Source organism: Propithecus coquereli, unplaced genomic scaffold (genome assembly GCF_000956105.1).
Source record: "Propithecus coquereli isolate 6110/MARCELLA unplaced genomic scaffold, Pcoq_1.0 Scaffold152, whole genome shotgun sequence".
Taxonomy (NCBI): domain Eukaryota; kingdom Metazoa; phylum Chordata; class Mammalia; order Primates; family Indriidae; genus Propithecus; species Propithecus coquereli.
Genome location: NW_012139636.1, coordinates 2,169,788 through 2,188,522, shown reverse-complemented (window position 1 = coordinate 2,188,522; position 18,735 = coordinate 2,169,788).

Genomic DNA, 18,735 nt, shown 5'->3' with positions numbered 1-18,735 from the left:
AGCACTTTCACCTGGTCCTGTGCTTCTTTTTGTCCAATCCTCACTGTCATCACTCTGTCAGCCATGCCTGGGGCCCCTGTTCTTTTCTGACTAAACCTCCCCATAGGTTGCTATGGAAACACAACAGCTACTATATCATCCTAATCTAAGAAAGTCTTGGTGATAATAGACTTCTTTGTCTAGGTGTATCGGGTGACTCGGCCATGGAATCAGAAGACTTCCTCCAACAGACACACACAGACACAGCACATATTTATGGAAACATACAAACAATTGGCCCTATCTCACAAAAACAAACAAAAAAGCAAAAATCCCTGGGACATTTTAGCATGTGCTTGTACTGTTCTATAAAGTGTTTAACATCAACTAATGAAACACGTATTACCTCCTTGACTTCTGAAATAATGCACCTCTGGGTATTTTTATTTTCTTGTTTACTGAATCAGCAGCAAGCGGGGAGCAAGGGGAACACTTTTAAGATTCTCCTTCCCTGACCCTCTTTCCTTCTTTTTTCCCCAACCAGAAGTGGCTGCCAAGAGAGCTATGGTAAGAAAACTCCTCTCCACATTTTTTCTTTGCTGTACTAGTCTGGAAAAATCCAGTTCTGACTGAGTTTTATTTATATCTCCTGGGTAGACACCTTTGGGGGAAAATCACAGAAATTTAACTCAAAAGAATGCAGAAACGTACTGTTTTACAATTTTTTTTGTTCATAGTATAAACACCTGATTCAGCCCAAGTGCAAAAAATATATTTATGTATACATTCAACCACTATGGCCACTATTAATTTCTTTTATTTTTGTCATTTCAAATAGCTTAAAGATGGAGCAAACATGATTAGCTTCATGTTATTAGTTACATTAGTTCAATGCACCTGGTTTGAAGAAATAAGGCTGACAATGACAAAAATGGATCAAATTTGGGGTGAGGGAGAAGTGATATGGGGGTTAAAATTCCTCCTTTCTCCTACAAAGATCCTCTTCTTACATCACTTGTGGCTGGCCAAGAAAAGCCATGCAGGGGTCCTGCCTGTGGCCACTAGGTGTCGATCATGTTCTGTGCAGAACCTTGGAGTTCACCAACAGGTGCCCGTCCATAGAGCAGAGTAGCCCAGGATGACATTTTCTTACCCAAGAAACAAGAAATACCCAATACGAACTGGAAATGAAGAGAGGTAAATGCTGAAATTCCCTTTACACAATTTATTTCTCTGGTCTCTGAAAAGCTCTGCAATCATCAGATTATTTCACTTGGTTTAAATTCCAGATGTGATTCCAGTTGTTTTTTTACAGTCAGTTAACATTGTTCAGTTAACATGTAAGAAAATGTAGGGTTAAATTGTGTAATTTCTATAAGATTGTGGACGTGCCATTGAAGAGATGTCCTTATGTAGTTATCTTACTTACTCATACAAGAAAATACTGTCCACCTTTCAGTAAATAGAAACAAAACATTTATGCTATAAGCAGTTCGCATTTTTCTCTGCTATTATGAAATTGCTTTTTATGAAATTCAAGATGTAATTCAATATATGTATGATTTTTAATTTCTGATTTATTGTTAGATCTCAGTGCTAAAAAGCAATTAGATTTGTTATTTTGAATTGTTTAAATGTGTTCTTCCCCACAGAACAGTAATACAATCATGTTCTAATTTAACAGCATTTGCATATCATTAAACACATAATGGCCTGTAATTTACTTTCCTTTTGCCTATAATTTTCTGAAGCCCTTTATGAAGCGACGGTGGGTTTTCGTTAAAAAAAATAGGTTATGGTTCCTCGAATAATGTTACAATTAGGTGTTCAAAAAGCAAGCCGTACACATAGCCAATAGAGGAATGAGCTAGAGAAGTCTCCGTATTTTCATTCAGTATGTGAGCTCTGGAATAAAAATATAAATTTCGTTATTTAGGAAATGTAATGCAAATCTGAAATAATCAAGAAACTTTACCCTGCAATGACTGGACTTGCCAATACTGAGAAAAATATTACCTTCAGTTCTCAGCGTTTCATTGAAAGTTCTTGGATACTTGAAACTGGAACTTGTAAACATCCTTCTAAAGGAATAATCTTTTTCAGGATTACTCTAAAATTTCTGGTCCTGCCTCCTAGACTGTTGAAACTAACAAACAATTTAACTTGGAAAGCTTGACTGGAAATTTGGAAACAACTTTTGTCGGACCCCCTCCCCGCAAAAGACTATTCTTAAGGGTGTCATCACTACTAATCATAATTGCTCGCAGAGTGAATAAATAATAACTGAATTAACGGTATGAACTAACAACGCTGCGTTTCACAGTTTGTCCCATCCCCAGGCTTCAGTTTCTAAAGCCCCTGGGGCTATTTTTATTGTTGGCTGCAAAACGCCAAGATCATGTGGGAAAATAATGCTAAAGAGAAAGAGTTTCCCTTCAGAAAATCCTTTATTAATACTTTGTACATTTGCTAAAGTAGAACAGTAGAAACACGTAAGCAATGACATTTTATTTATCTTAAATGAGTAGTAACAGGAATTATATTGTTTTCCAGCTATCGTTCCTCAATCATGAGAATGTTTTTAGGATGTTCCTTCCCTAAATTTTTAGTAAGTTTTTTGTAAATTGATTTAATTTTGTTGCAAACTACACAATGACATGAATCTCCGTTCATAGAATGCTACAAAAAAATCAAAAAATATTGCAGTATTTTGTCAACTTCTCCCAGACCACATACCCTCAAGCTATAGGAAATTCCATCTCAATCATTACTGAGTTGTCGTCCTCTTTTGGGTTTGCACCAGAATCAGGGAGGTTTACAAGACACTAAGAAAGTGGAGGAGGGGCCTCTGATTTATAGTCATCAGTGACAATGACAATGATATTGCTCAAGCTTTCAGTGGGCCCTTGAATCCCAGTGGTTCTTTACTGCCTCCCTGAATATCTTGGGGACACAGAGCTCATTGGCAAGAACGGGTAGGGACTCAGCTAACACCTGGTACTCTTGCCCATAAGGTAGACAGACATTCCTTCAAAACGTCATATCCTCCAGAGCAACCTCTTTTGGGGGATGTCTAACCTCCTGAACCTTGTAGTTCTTGGATTCAGGGATGGAATATGTAGTACCTAAATTAAGCCAATGAAAGCTGTCTAATCTCCTGGCAGCAATGGTTCAGTGCCACAATCAACTGGTTTAGGTTATGTGACCCAACCTGCTTAGATGATGAGACTAAGGCTCTTTCTTTTGCTCCGGATGTTGTGATATGTAGATGAGAAGCCTAGAATCTTTGTGGCCATTTTGTTACCATGAAATAGACAACCCATGGAAGAAAGGAGAGCTCGGGGAATCACAGAGCACCAGAGCTGGATCCTAAGGACATGATGAGCCTCGCATACTTGAGTTACATGAACCAAGTAAACCTCCTTAGTATTTAATTCAGTGTGAGTCAGGTATTTTTGTTCCTTGAACCCCAAGGGGTTCTATTGGAATGTGGAACATGGAAGTGAGGGTGAGGTTGCAGACCCTAGATTGTTGAACAGGCAGGGCAGAAGAGCCACAATGGGGAGGGCAGTGAGGATATCACTAGCTCGTGAAGTTAGTGGCTCTCATTAAGTGGTAGCAAAATCACTGGTTAAATTGTTGCCTGCTATACCCAGGATTCAAGCAATGTCTACCATGGCTGTCACATCAGGGATCGTTAGGAAAAGTTCAAGACATTGGAGGCTTTTGCCTTCTTCTTATAGCCATCAATAAGGTCCCACACAAACAGGTAAAATAATACAGTTTTTATGAGAGCTTTCCTGTTATATTTTCAAATCCAGAAAATACTGCTGTTCACCCACTGAAGGAATGTGTTTTCATGCTTCAGCAAAAGGGTGAATTTTAGCTAAATAAAGGAAGTCAACATTGTGAGTCACTGGTAAACAGAGTCTCAAAAGCCAGACATTATGGAAAAAGAAGAGAATTTTTTAAATCCCTTAGGCTCCCATCTCATATCAAGAAGCAGGTCTGTATACTTAAATTTGGAGTTTTCTGTATGCTAGTGAGTAAACGAATCTCTTATTATTCAGAGAAATAAAAAACCCTGGCATCCTGACCCCAGTGGACTATGGGAACAAGGCAAGAAAGAGTTAACATGAGGAGGTCAGAGACAAATGTCGAACCTCATGGCCTGAGAGCAGTAGAAACTTTCAGAGTGGGTGGAATAGTCAACACCAGTAGTCTGCTTTCCTTGAGGGAAGCTGCAAGCCTCTGGGAGAAACCCCACATTTAGCCTGATGCACATCATTTTGGTACAAAAATAGAGATTGACATACAGTTGCACGGGTCGAGCACTGCACAAGAAATTCATGTCTGAAGGGGCACCATTCATTTCACAGTCTTTGGAGATCTGCACATTTATTATGGCAATTTTAAAGTATATGGCAGCAAAGCATTTGTTCTATTATAACAAAATCACCATGACAATTTTCCAACCACTGGAAGGAAAATATCTTAAGGAAGACAAATCTTCTAATTTGCATAGAATGACCTATGAGCAGTATAACCCTACCTCTAACCTGGTCCCACAAGGTCATGTAAGTCTCTCCCAGCCCAGAACCATCATGGAAGGAACTAGGATAGGAGGAGTGTAAGCAAGAAGAGGTGGAGATATCTTTAATTCACAAGTAAAATAATTTTTGTACCCTGCTACTCAGCAGGTTGGTGAGACAGGAGGAAGAACAGACCAATAACAGAAAATAAACCCACTTTTTTGTGTGTGCACAATTGAGTCATAGTGTGATCTGTAGTATCTCAGATGTCCAAACTTTGACTGGAAGTGGCCTTCCTGGAACAGAGAGAAAAGAAAACACACCTATTTTTATTAACTGTCCACCTGTGATCTATAATCCAGGTTGTATATGGGTCTAATCACCTAGTGCAAAGGTTCTCAAACTTCAATGTTTATAAGAATCACCTGGGAATCTTAGTTTTAAAAGATTCTTATTCAATAAATCTGAACTGGAGGCTGAGATTCTACATTTCTAACAAATTCCCAGGCGCTGCCAGTGCTGCTGGACCCTGGGTCCTGGCATTGAGTCGCATGATTTTAGAGTCTAGAGCAGTGGTTCTCAGACTTTAGCATGGATCACAATCACCTGGAAGGCTTGTTAAAACAGGCTACTGGGCCTCATCCCCAGAGATTCTGATTCAGTAGGCCTGGGATGGAGCCTACAAATTTGAATTTTTGACAAGTTTCCTGATGACTCTGATGTGAGTGGGTCACACTTTGAGAACTACTGCTCTATTCAAATGCAGCCCCTCTTCTAAGGATTGCTTATTAATTGCCATCTGCCAGAGATAAGGTGCAGTTCTTCCCAGCAAAGATATGGATCCCTCCCACTCCTGAGTTTAGTCCCAGTCCGCTGTTTGCTAAGAGACAGAAATTCTCAAGCCTATGGTCTAGGCTCAAAAAACTATGACCAATAAGGTTTCTGACTGTGGTTTCTAACCTGCAGAACTGAGAAGCAGCAATTAAACTGAAAGCTGCCAGGGTTTTAAGGAAGCTGTTAGAGCATTCATCCCTGTCTGTTATCTCAGCACAGTGGCACAGGCCACATCAGGTCTCTGTGCTATGCCTTAGCCAGTGGTGTTCATGATCACGTCCACCTCTTTCACCAAGTTAACAGCTATTTAAGTGCAGAAACCATGTTTTATTCTCCCCTGTATCTACTCTGAGCCCATCCTCAGCTCCCTTCCTAGAAACTAGAATAGAGTTTCATACATTCTGAACAACAGAAATCCTGTTTAGAAGATATTAAATTGTTATACTTTCCATTCCCATTTAAGTGATTGTTCTACGAAAGGCCTTCCATCATTAAAACCCAGTTTATTCTCCAAGAAAAAGAAGAGAAGTAGCAAAAAGTCATCGTTTTCAAAAGAAAGGAGGTACGACTTGGTGATGCCCCACTGGGCAGAAAGATGAAGTAAACATTCCTCCTGATTCTAGGAGGAAGCCATGAGCTACAGAAAGCTAGAGCAAGAGAGAGGACATGTTCCTGGGGTCAAATCAAGAGAGGTCAACAAGGAAACCCATTTCCTGTTTGGGGTTCAGGGAGGAGACCACTTTTCAGGGAACCCCTATACCGTAATGGGAAAATTGCAACAGAACAGAAAAATAGACATGGTCGTATGCCACACTTAAGCAAAAAAGATAACTGGGAATAGACCAGCTCACCTGGGGCAGGGAAGGAATCCAAACATTGTCATGTGTGCCTCGGGGGGGAGGGCGAGGAAGAGGGATGAAGGCCACTGGGCCTACCATGGGTCACTGTGGGAGGGAAACTCGACCCTGTGGCAGAGGCTGCAAGGTGGACGACCTAGAGCCAAACCAAGAGGAGCTGCAGCTCTAGCGAGAACCAAGTTAAGGGAGAATAATAAGAGGGGGACACATTAGATGGACCCCCACCAGATCACACTATATCATAAATTACACTGGCTGCAACTGTCAGCAGCTTCTGGTAGGAGGATCCCCAGTGCACAGGCAGGACATCTTCTCAAAGGCCAGAGAGGATCGGAAGACAGCACCAGGACCAGCAGGTAGCCTCACCTCTTTCCTCACTGCAAACAGGACAGGTAAGCTTTCCTCTCCACCCAGGTGCCATTTCGTGGAAGACACCATCTTGTGGAAGATGCCATCTTGTGGAAGATTCCTTCTTGTGGATATCTAAGAAGAGAAAGAGTACTAAGAGGAACATAAACCTTAAATTTGACCAAGTGTTTATCCAAAAGACACTAAGCAAGTCTTTAAAAGATTGTTCTAGCCAGCAGAGACTGAAATAACTTCTACGCACTTGTTTAGGGGTTTTTCCCACCATCAGTGGAAATGAAGTTTTCAGGGCAAGATGACAATGGTTTCTTTCCCACATCTAAATGTATTATATAAATATGTAATCTCTCAATAAATGTTTGGCAAATCATGCTATTACATTGGTTTTACATAGGCCTAGTTTATTTAAGCTAAATTTTCATTCACTAAAAAACAATAGCAGAAAATAAAGCTATGAACAGCCCAGAAACAATGCCCAGGTAGAAGAATGGTTGACTAATGAGGAGATTAAGTACTCTTGAAAAATTTCCTTCATCTTTACTTTAAAACTCATTTGTTTCTCTGGCATTCATTTGATGAAAATGAACTGAGTCTCTTAAGGATACACATGAAGACGGAATGCTAATAATCACAATACGTTGCATCACATTTTACTTCTGGTAGGCATTGAATATTTATTTGGACATTGATGTGCTGATTAGATTTAAAGAGATATACCATGAAAATTATATAGTGTACTTGGTTGATTGAATGGAAGTGGGAAGATGAGATGAGATCTCCTAGGAACACAGCGTGGCTAACCAGGGCTGGGTATGGTCGTTAATTGTAATAGTAGCCGTAGTTGGATGGACAGCAGTGGCTGCCTGTCTGCTATGGTGAATGTGCTAGGAATAGAGAATGAGTTCACTGAGGCGTAACTTCCCAGTTCTAGCCAAGCTGGAAGATTGGCCACTGTTCATCCTTCTCCATGTTCATCTCTAGAAAAGTATGTGAGGAACAGCCAGTACAAAATCCTCATTTTATAGATGAGGAGTCTGAGCCCAGAGAGGCAAAATAATTCACTAAAGATTACACAACTTCTAAATGACAGAGACTGGAATGAGCTTCCAGTCTCCCACATCAGGAGTTTTTCATTTACTGTAGACTCTTCTGGATGAAGGTGACAGAGCATACTAAGAAAAAAAAAAAAAAAAGGATTATTGGTCCAGGAAAGAAAAGACCAGGGGCAGTTTCAAGTATGGCTGCAATCGACTGCTCAGCCCATGTTGCCAGGAAGACATCCTTGCCATCGCTCAGTTCCACCTTGTGTTATTTTGGCTTTTACATGATGCCAAAGATGGTTACCACCATCTTCAGACCTAGGTTCTATAGCTTAGAAAATCCAGTGGGAAGAGAGCTTCCTTCCTGATACTTCTGGCAAAGGTCACAATTCTGGTTCCCCTGTCCTTGTCCCTTCCCATCTTTAAACCAACCACTGTGGTTAGGGGTGTATAGTTCTCTTATAGGCCAGGGCAGGGTCCCACACCTGCTTCTAGGATGTAGGGTCAGTCCCATCCTAACCACAGAGCTTGAGAGTAGAAGGTAAGGTGGTTTCTCAAAGGCAAATCTGGATGCTGTTACCAAAAGAAGGAGAGAAAAAAGTCTGTTCCTATGGCTACGTCTTTCTAGTCTGTGTGGTCCAGACACACCTGTGACAGCAGACACACACCCTTAATTATTCTCAATTCAAAGAGATATTGTGATTTATTTCCTTTTATAAGAGGTGGGAAATTGGACTTCTTCCTATATGAACACCTTCAATAAGGTTCATTCTGGAAGGTAATGTCAGGGAGGATTCTGGCAGGCAACAGAGGGATCACTCAAATTCAGATAATCTGAAGAGAGTTTAGTAAAGAGATATTTACAAGGGCATGGCCAGGATCTGGGAATGCCACATGGATGGTCTAGTAACTGGGGACAGTAACATCTGGGCAGCTCGATGCTCCGGGACTGAAGGAGCAGGAGTGGGGAGTGGTTACCAAACCTGGATACACAGATGTCCGTTTGTAGAGGGCCACTGGACAGAAGCTATGACCTTTATTAGGGATACAACCAGCCTGTGGCCACCCATTAAAATAAGAGCTGGGGAAAGGAACAAATATCCAAGCTTTCTCTCTTTCTTCCCTCCAGCATTCTGCAGGAATTCCCTATTGGATGAACCACCAGGAAGCCAGAGGCAGAAATCCCTTTGCTGTAGGTCTTAAGGCTAGCCTCCCAGGGCACAAGGCTGGGTGGACAAAAAGTGGAACCAGAGGAACAAACAGGAATTCAGTTTCCCCGTTGTATTTACACTCTATTCATAGGCCCAGTTAGGGAAATATCTGTGAGATGTCTAAATTTGTACTCTTGTCTAAATTTGTATCCTGTGGCATTGACTGCTAAACACCTGAGTTCAGAATGGCCTGTGTAAACATCAAAATGCATGGGATTGTGAACAGCATCCATGTGGTCCATTGGGGCTTCTTCTTGATTTGGAGTCATGAAATTTGAGCTTTTGTTCTTTCATTTACAAGTTATGTGACCTTGAATGAGACTTGCGAACCTCTTGGAGACTGTTTCCTTATCTTTAATATGAGGATAACAATATTTCCCCTGCCCACCTAATGGTATCCATTATTCAGTGCAAATGAAATGTTGGATATAGAAGTGTTTGGAAAGTAATAAAATACTAATTTTATATTGATTATTTTAGCCTTAATATGTGAGCATAAGAAATATATTAGTGTGTTTTTGGTGGGTATGACTTTTTTATAATTCTTATTTTAGGAAAAGTTCTGAAGCCTACTTGATTCATCCCACATGTGTCAGTATTTTTTATCATGTGAACACTGAAGTGAATTAATGACACATGAACCTCCAGTTTATTCCAGGCTTGTGTTAAGGAAATGATTGTCTATGATTCTGCTTATTGCTAAAAAAAAAAAAAAATCAAGTTTTCTGCCCAACAAGTTAGTCACTGTGCTGATTATCTGTTTGTCACTAGGCAAAAGCATACGACAACCGTCTGTGTCCAGTGAGTTATGCAAGTCCTTTAAAAACAGTATATTAGCCATGGATCTTCCTGCTATCTCTCCCCTGCACTTTGCTGAGAGTTTTTCCTATTAAATAACAGAGCTATGCTTATCACAATTTATTTCTGCCTTGCTGGCTTCTAGGTGATTGCCTAGAGTTCTGAACCCCACGTGGGAAGCTGTAGTTTAATAAAAACTACTTTAGAGAAAATGACAACACTCCCCTCATGCCCTCTCACCTCCCTTGATGCTGACCCCTCATCGAATATGCTGGTTTCTAAGGCTTTTTTAATCAGATTTCCTTATTGTCCCAGGTTTCTGGGAACTCATCAATGACAGCTGCCATGAGTACATGGAGAGTGTACTATGTGCTGAGAACTCAACATCTGATATTTTACTTAATTTCCCCAATAATCATATGAAGTAGGCGCTATTACTATTTTCCCCATTGTACATGGAGAGACTGAAAGTTAGAGCGGCTAAAGCAGAACGAGAATTTAAATCCAAAAGTCTGAGTCAAAATTTTGTGACCTTAACCACCATGCTATGTAGCCTATCTGTTCCCATGTTGTTTCAGCAGGCTCCTTGTCTTCTTTCTTACAATAGAATCTGATCAAGTACTGTTGAGGAATGGATGTTAATTGGGTTGAGTTGCAGAGGGCGTTTTGCTCCTGTAATTTCAGGAGATCCTTGTGTATCCATATTAGTGCAAGTAGATTGCACTTTATCAGGAAAGGGCTGTCAGTATTCCCTGGGGACCCCCTTTTAATAGCTAAGAAGGGCATCGCCATATTTGACCGCTGTCCTCTATCAGTCACTGTGAAGTCTGAATTCCAATTATTATGATATCACATAAGATTCAAAGCCATTAGTGAGACAAATGTTCAGGAGGAGGTTTGTTCAGCTTTGTGATGGACTATTGCATTAAAAAATATAACATAGGATTTTTAAAATGTAAAAATGTAGAATGGTTGCGAATCTATGTATGGAATTTAATCTATTTTTCCTAAATGCTTACTGTAAGAAGTGAAGCCCAGTGATAGAAACTACCACTAGGAAAGTTCCCATCAATTTCCTGCTGTTCATATGCTATTTCATTTTACTTCTTAAGTACATTGGAGAAGTATATGAGGAAAAAAGGTATACTGACCTTTAATGATATTATCAAGGATGGTGAGCAATTTAACCAAAAGGAAAGAAAACCACTTAATTCATTTATTAATTCTTTCAACAAATTTTTATCAAGTGTTTAATTTTTATTAGATGCTAGGACAATTGAGAAGCCCATAGTCTGATAGAGGATCCAGTGACAAGCAGTACAAAGTTGTGAATGTCACAGTAAGAGTTAAGTAAGAAGGGTGAAGGTAGATGGCCACTACGAGCTCAAGCTTGGAGGGTTCAGGAACATGTTCCAGGACCCTTGCTTGTTGCCTCTGGGACGGAAAAGCCTGAATAGGCATTAATCAAATGGGGAGATGTGTTTCGGGCCAAGGGATAGCACATGCCAAGGCCTGGCTAAGGAAGTGAAAGTAGTTCGGTGTTATTGGAGCTGACTGTGAAAGAGGAAGTGGCAAAAGATAAAGGCTGGGAAAAAACAGAAGTCAAATCTTTGATAGTCCATTTGCTAAGATAAATAATTTGCACTTTTGCATTAAGATCAATAAGTAGCCATGGAAAAGTTTTAAGCAAATGAATGACATGATCATATTTGTGCTTTAGGAAGATTCCTTTTGTCTCAGTGTCCAAGATGGGTGGAGGGAGGCAAGCTTAGAAGCAGAGAGTGATTTAATGTTGGGAACAGAGAGCTGCTGAAACAACCAGGAAAGATTTAGTGGAGGCCTGAACTAGGCAGGTGGCATCTGAATGGCAAGAAATGGACAGATACAAAAGATAATTGGAAGGACGAGAGGGTACTATAACTGGATGGCATGCATTTCAGAGCAGCAAGGAAGAGGAATGGTCTGGGAATAGTATTTGGTGAACCAGCAGTCTTTATTTGAGCAGGCTGCAGGAAAGGTTGTGTCCTCAGAAGACAGTCACATTTCAGTTAAGGTGAGATTGGAGGGAATGTTCATGGTGGCAGTGGAAGTGCATCAGATTGGGAGGTGGGAATTGGAGACTATCCTAGCCTGAATTAGAGTGTGAAATCCCAGGGAGCAGGAGAGGGGAGCAAGGAAGTGTAATAGAAAAAAAATAGGAAGAGAACATGAGGACACATTATAGAACTGACTGCTGCTAGGTGCGTCTGCTCAATCCCTGAGGACCATCCTCTGAGAAGTCATATAATTTCATCATGGAGGAAATAAAGGAAAGAATTTAACCACTGGCTCCAGTCTCCAGTTGGTCAAAGGTTTATCTTAGAGGACATGAACCTCTCTGCACTTCCATATTGCACATACTTGAGTACAATAAGGGTCTTATGGATCACTGGAGGGGGCCAGGGCAGGAGGTGAGAAGTTATGATGATGTCAGGTTGCACCTGCCTGCAAGTGGTCAAAACATACCCCGAGAGCAAGTTATTTCAGTGGCAGCTTCAGTGAAGTAGGTGAGCCAAAGAATATGAAGTAGTACATAAAAGGTACGAAATACAGGCCACTCCTTGCACCATTCAGCTTCACTTTGACCCACCATTATATCTAATTCCCATACTACATTATAGGTTCCCATTTTTGTGAGAACAAGTTGTCTTCATCGATTGCACTCGTCAAATCTGTCTGAAAGTCCCCTTCAATGTGATGGTCAGCCACAGTCTTGTTGAGGTTAAGTAAAACAATCTTCAATCCCATGGCTATAGCTGGATCTGAAGTCATAAGAAATATTTATCTCCAATCTCTTCCAACAATGCTATATTTCCCTCACCGGTGACCAGAACATTAGCTTTCTGGGTTGGTGTCCTGGTGGGATGACACACACCTTCATCCTTGAGGGGCCTGAGGATGCCTTGCCTTTGTTGGTCCATAGTTATGGCAATACAACTACTTATCAACTTGACAATACAATTGTGTAGGTAAAATACAACTATGTACAACTATGTTATTACTAAAAAAGAAGCACCAATAGATACCCTGTGAAACCTTTGGGTTCCAGACATGCATCTCCTTGTCCCCATTAAGTACAGCAATCCTAGTTTTTCAGGATAATTGGGGGTTATCACCTTCACAAATACAGTAACTTTTTCTTCCCTGCTGGCCCGTAGGCATGAGGAGTCTATCTGGTATTTTCAGCTTAAAATTCAGAGAAGTTTTACATTTCTTCTGGCAGAATCATACTCTTTCTCATCCACAACCACAGTCAGGACTTCTAATCCAATAGAGGCTAAGATTGCAGGATGGGAAACAAATTATGTAATCACTTGGTGGTTGCCAGTCCTGTGTAATTGAGCTGCTAGGGATTTAGCGTCATATATTGGCCATTGGCCTCATGTATGTACCATATCCTGGAAGACTGCATTCCAGCTCTGCTAGGTGTTGTCCCCAACATGGAATCTTAAGTGAGCCTTTAATCTTAAGTAAGGATTTCTACCGTTTCTTAGGATGGCTGCTTCTTGGTGATAGGGTACAAGGAACAATTAGTGGACCCTGTGGGCATGCACCCATTGCTCTACCTTGTCTACTATAAATTAGTTCCCTTCATGTGAGACAATGTTGTGTGACATGTTGTGTTGATAAGTCAAGCATTCTATAAGCTTTGGATGGTATGCCAGTTGAGGTACTTCAGACAGGGAGGGCAAACCTACATTCACATTAAGGATCAATTCTTGTAAGGACAAAGTTATGTTCTCCCCATCTCCCCAGAGTGGATGATGTATAAATGTAACCAACCTGATACCCAGAGGCTGGCTGATCTCCATCTCTGCAGCTGGCAGGTTGGGCATTCAAGAATAGCATTAGCTAGACCAGAGGGAATTTCCGCATGCCTCTACCTCTGCCACGTGAACACTCCGTTCTCGGGCCCATCATCCAGCATAGAAGCAATCAATGAAAGACAGATTGGCTGACATGCATGATGAGTTATTTTCCCCTACTACTTGTTGAGAGACCCCTGGGCAGTGGATGTTCTCCAGTCAGTAGTAATATCTGCATACCTGGCATCCCTTTTTATAGGTCAATCTACAGATCTATTCACCAGACCTTTGTCCCCAATTTTCCACATCTTTTCCTTCCAGCCTCCTGATCAGTCATCCAAGCAAAGTGGATGACCAAGTTTATTGCTCAGCACTTTCCCACTGGTAGAAATGGTAGAAATCCTTTCACTGCTGTCCTTGAGAGATACCACTAAGTACATCTATAATATGTCAGCACTGCATTTTTGACTAGCACCTAATGACGCACTTGTGAACCATGTCTGAAGTTTTTATCCTCTATCATTTAGTCATAGGGAATCCCCCATAAGCCGCAAGTGAAAGATGAGATAGAAGGTCTCAGAGCAATAGAAGCAGATGACATGGAAATCTGGGCCACCTCTTCATGCAATTTACTCTTGCTTATTGGGCCTGTTCAGGCCGATTCCCGAATATAACATTACCATGCTATAATGGATTGCTACTGTGCTTATCCAACCTATAATTCAGTGGATCTCATAGTATACAGGTTACTATAGTTTGGATATTTGTCCCTTGCAAATTTCATGTTGAAATTTTGATTCCAAATGCTGGAGGTGGGGCCTAGTGGGAGGTATTTTGGTCACGAGGGTAGATCTCTCATTAATAGTTTGGTTAGTGGTAGTGAGTTCTCACTCTATTAGTTCCTGAGAGAGCTGATTGTTAAAAAGAGCCTGGCACCTCCTTTATCTCTCTCTTGCTTGCTTTATCACCATGTGTGGAAGCAGCCTGAGCCCTTCGCCAGAAGCAGATGTGAGACCTCTATCACCAGTGGATCTACTAAGTCTTACAGCCTGAGTGGCAGAACTGCTGCAGAAACTTCTGTTGACTGTGGCCCATGAAAAACTTCTTAATCTCCCAGAAAGTAGACCAAAACAGTATTTTTAGATGAAGTCTATTCTTTCACCAAAATTTAAAAAGGTTTACCAAGGACTGTACCTCATTCTTAGCAGTGGGGGTTGGCAAGTGAAACAACGTGTTCATTTCTTTAGAAGAATGTCCTAGCATGCTCTGGACTGCTGTATAACTACAAAGTTTACAAATGTGGTGGGACCCTGTATCTTCATAGGATTTATCTTCTACCCTCTGGCACACAGGGTATTAGCATTTCCAATAAGCATGGCATCATCAGCATAGTAGACAAGTGTAATATTGGGATGTTCTGAAGAAGGTCGAGATGATGGAAGGCTCTAAATACTACATAATGACAGGGAACAGGAGAGTTAAAATAGTGAGTTTATACAGCTGTCCTCTAAATGTAAGGGCAAATTTCTTTTGATCATTTTTACTAATGGAGACCTAATCAGCAAACTTTTTCCGTAAAAGGCCATTCAGTAAATATTTTCAGCTGCATGGTTCCATTATAACCATTCAGCTCTGCCCTTGTGGTCTCTGGTTATATTTGGCCCATGAGCTATAGTTTGCCTACCCCTGACCTAGAAAAATATGTTTTCCAGGTTAGTAGCTGCACATAAAATGCCAGAAACTGTGTTGATCTGCTCCATTAAAGGAAACACATTTTGCATGTAAACTGTAATGGGAGTTATCACCCAATTAAGTTTATGGTAGTGCACCATTGTCTGCCCAGACAGGTCAACTGAATAGGGATATAATGAGACCACCACCCATACATCCTTTAAAACTTTGATGGTAGTAAAAATCTGTGCAATTCCTCCTGGGATGCAGATTGCCTCTCATTTATCATATAGGGCAAGCATGTGTTTGTAGGAGCCTGTGTGTTTTGTGTGTGTGTGTGTGTGTGTGTGTGTGTGTGTGTGTGTGTAGGCGGAATTGCAGAAATTTCAGAGGTTTCCACTTGGCCCTTCCTACCATAATGGCCCTTACTCTACAAGTCAGAGAAATAATGTGAGCATTCTACCAGGTGCTTAAAATAACTGCATGTTTGGGGACTATGAAAATAACTGAGATAAAGTTGGGCTAGGATTTCATTTAGCACCTAGCCTCCACATACGTACTCTTACTGGAAGTCCATGATAAAGTTTTGAGTCCACTGACATCAGAAAGATCACATCCTCTATTTAACAGTGTTCAAAAAAACTGTCTATTTCCCTTCTTTCAGTGTACAATACTTTGTCAAATAGCCACAGGTCCCTTTGGGGAAGGATTGGAGGAATAGTTAGTGTATATACATATATACCATATATGCAATGTTGTAGGAAATGTAGCCTTCCTTGTAATATATGGGTTTTAGGTCTATGAATTAACTTAAATCTTGAAACTGGAAGAAGGCCTGCAAATTTTCATTTTGGTAACTGCTGATATCATGCTTCTGCTCAGTAGTTCTCAATTTTTTAAAATAAAATAGTGTAAGTCAGCAACCCCAGTCATCAGTCCGTCTATCTCACATGTAGGAACACCATGATTAGCCAACACCAAAGATCTGCGTTAAGGCATTTTGATTGACCGTCTGTCCCTGCTGCCCATTGTAGACATTATGGGCACCAAGCTTCTGATAATCAGACCATCAGAGTCCCAGGCACTGCTGCTCTGGAATCCTGTGATCCCCATTGATAATGTGGAGCACTATTTTATGGCAGCATCTCCAACCATCAGTCCTTTTTACAAAGACAGCTTCCATCGAACATCTGAATAACTGTCAGTACCCTCTGACCATTGCATTCTTTATTGCTTTGGTTAAGGGGGTGTCCCCTTAACCCCTCAGTGAACATGGCCAGGTAAAATGTTTCTAGATCTTACATAATAAATTAATTCTAATAGCCCCATCTTCATGAGCTTTGTGATCCTTTCTTTAATACTATGCCAAAAAAATCCTAGTATCTCTACTAATTTACTGAAGGCCATCATCCTGAACAAGCTTTAAGAAGCCATCCCAACAGATTTTTAGGATCATCTTGAGATGTTTCCAGAGCATTGAAACCCAGACCATAAATGAGCTATTCCTTATCAATAAACGCTCTCTACCTAGTCTTACATCTGCCTTCCCATACAAGGCCAATACCCTTTAGATCTGCTTCCTAATGTGTTCCCCATGTCCTGAAAGTCCTTTGGAGTGCAAACTATTCCTCCTGGAGCAGAGCTTGTACTTCCCTCATCAGACTGTGCTGATACCTGACTCTGGTTGTTGGCCTGGAGGTCATGAGAAGTGGATCTTGAGGAGAACTAGTGCCATGTTGCAAAGTACCTGACCTCAGGGATGTCTTTTCACTACCTTTAGGAAAGGGGAGGCTTGTCTTCTTAGGCAAGGTGGAAGGTGTTGCTTCTGCCATCCTGGAAAGTTCAGGGAAATCTGGGGTTAACAATTTTGGGCATGATGCACCCAAATATCCCTAACAGAAGTCATAGGATTCCACTCTTTTTCCATCAGGCATTACCTTTGACAGATGAGACCTGTTGAGGCTATACATTGAGTCACCTGTGCAGCTCTGCTATACTTAAAATTAGATGCTGGGCCTAATTTTCGGCACAGTCTGCCCTAAATGAGAGTTTCCTTCAAAGTTGCTGTAGCACACTCTGACTTACTTAAGTGTGTTTTTACTTGGTGGTTGGCTCTTATGAGTTTCTCATTTTCTTGTGCCAAGTCTTCCAATGCATTTAAGAAAGTTATCCCACTCAAAAATTCTTATAATCCTCATTGTCCTTATAATATTCAAGTACATCATCTTCTGCCTGCCCCTCACTCCAAGTAATCTCATGTCAAGGGAGAGGAATCACATAGAGGTGTAGGGTGGGAATGCAGGAGAAGCTAAACAGCTATATGCAAACTGAAAACTTAGGCCTTTGGAATAAACTGGCCTATAGAAACATTTTGTTTGGCAGGTTCAGCTTTCAGGAAAAATTTGAATTTAAATGTCTTTAGGCAGAGAATTCATTTTTCCTGTTTGCCACAGTTCTTACCAATCCCTACTGTGTTACGCCTGGCACACTTTACGTAGTTCCCTTCCTCCCCTAACTCCTGAGGGCATTTGAGCTCATCATCTCTGAGGATTTGGATTATATTTTGATAACAAGGTGTAGTGGATTTATCTTGCTGCAAGTTTTCCAGAAAAATTACTCTCGGCAACCTCTGAACGGGAATGTTTCACACCCCCTGGAAAAAGTGAGCAAAGGCCCGGATTCCCTGAACACCTTTGACGTTTCCAGCACAGACCAGCAGGGAAGCAACAGGGATAGTTGATTCTCAGAACACTGGGCACATGTTGAAAAGAGCAGCAGTCTCTTTTTAAGAAAATACTTAACACATTCAGAGGATGAGGAGAAGGCATTAGAGTATTTTTGGCTTAAGAGGTTTCATCCTGATTCTGATTAAACACAATGATGCTGTACCTGGTTCTCTTCCCTACCATTTTTTTTTTTTGTTTTAGCTCAGCAGTGGCCTTAAATTCAGTAATCATTTTCCCTTTATTCCCAAAGCGAGATAAGAGTTATAGTTGCTATATCATCAAAGGAAAGCTTGAGGTCTATTGTCTGTGCATACTGATAATAGGATAACACCATTCTGTTAAGTGAACTATCTGGATTTATAAGGGAGGTTGAATTTCCGAAATTCATTCTGAGGTGGATGATAGATACCATATATATTTTATTAGGAAATTTACATCATAGACATATTTATTGAGGATCATTCTGTGCCAGACATTGCATCAGGCTCTATGGATGCAAGAGAGTTAAGATATGGTCTGCTGCCCTTGGAGAGCTGAGAGTCTAGTGGGAAAATGCATGAAATCATGTGGGTCTGGGCAGAGTGCTGTGGAGAAACTAAGGAGGGAGGGAAGGCTTTGTAGAGGAAGTGGCTTTTGTTCTGAGTCTGGAAGAGTAACTTGCTCTGGAGGCAGAAGTGGGGAGATGGAATGGCAGTTCAGAACAGTGACTAAGGGATAAGATGTGGGACCACTTGCCCCCCTGTCTAACTGGGCTGCCTTGACCACTATTACCCCATCACCACCTCACTTTGGGTGTTCTGCAGTTACCTTCATTAACGATCTCTGCTAGACTCTGCCTTCCCACCCCTCTAAGATAGGCAGATTGTATCAGCTGCC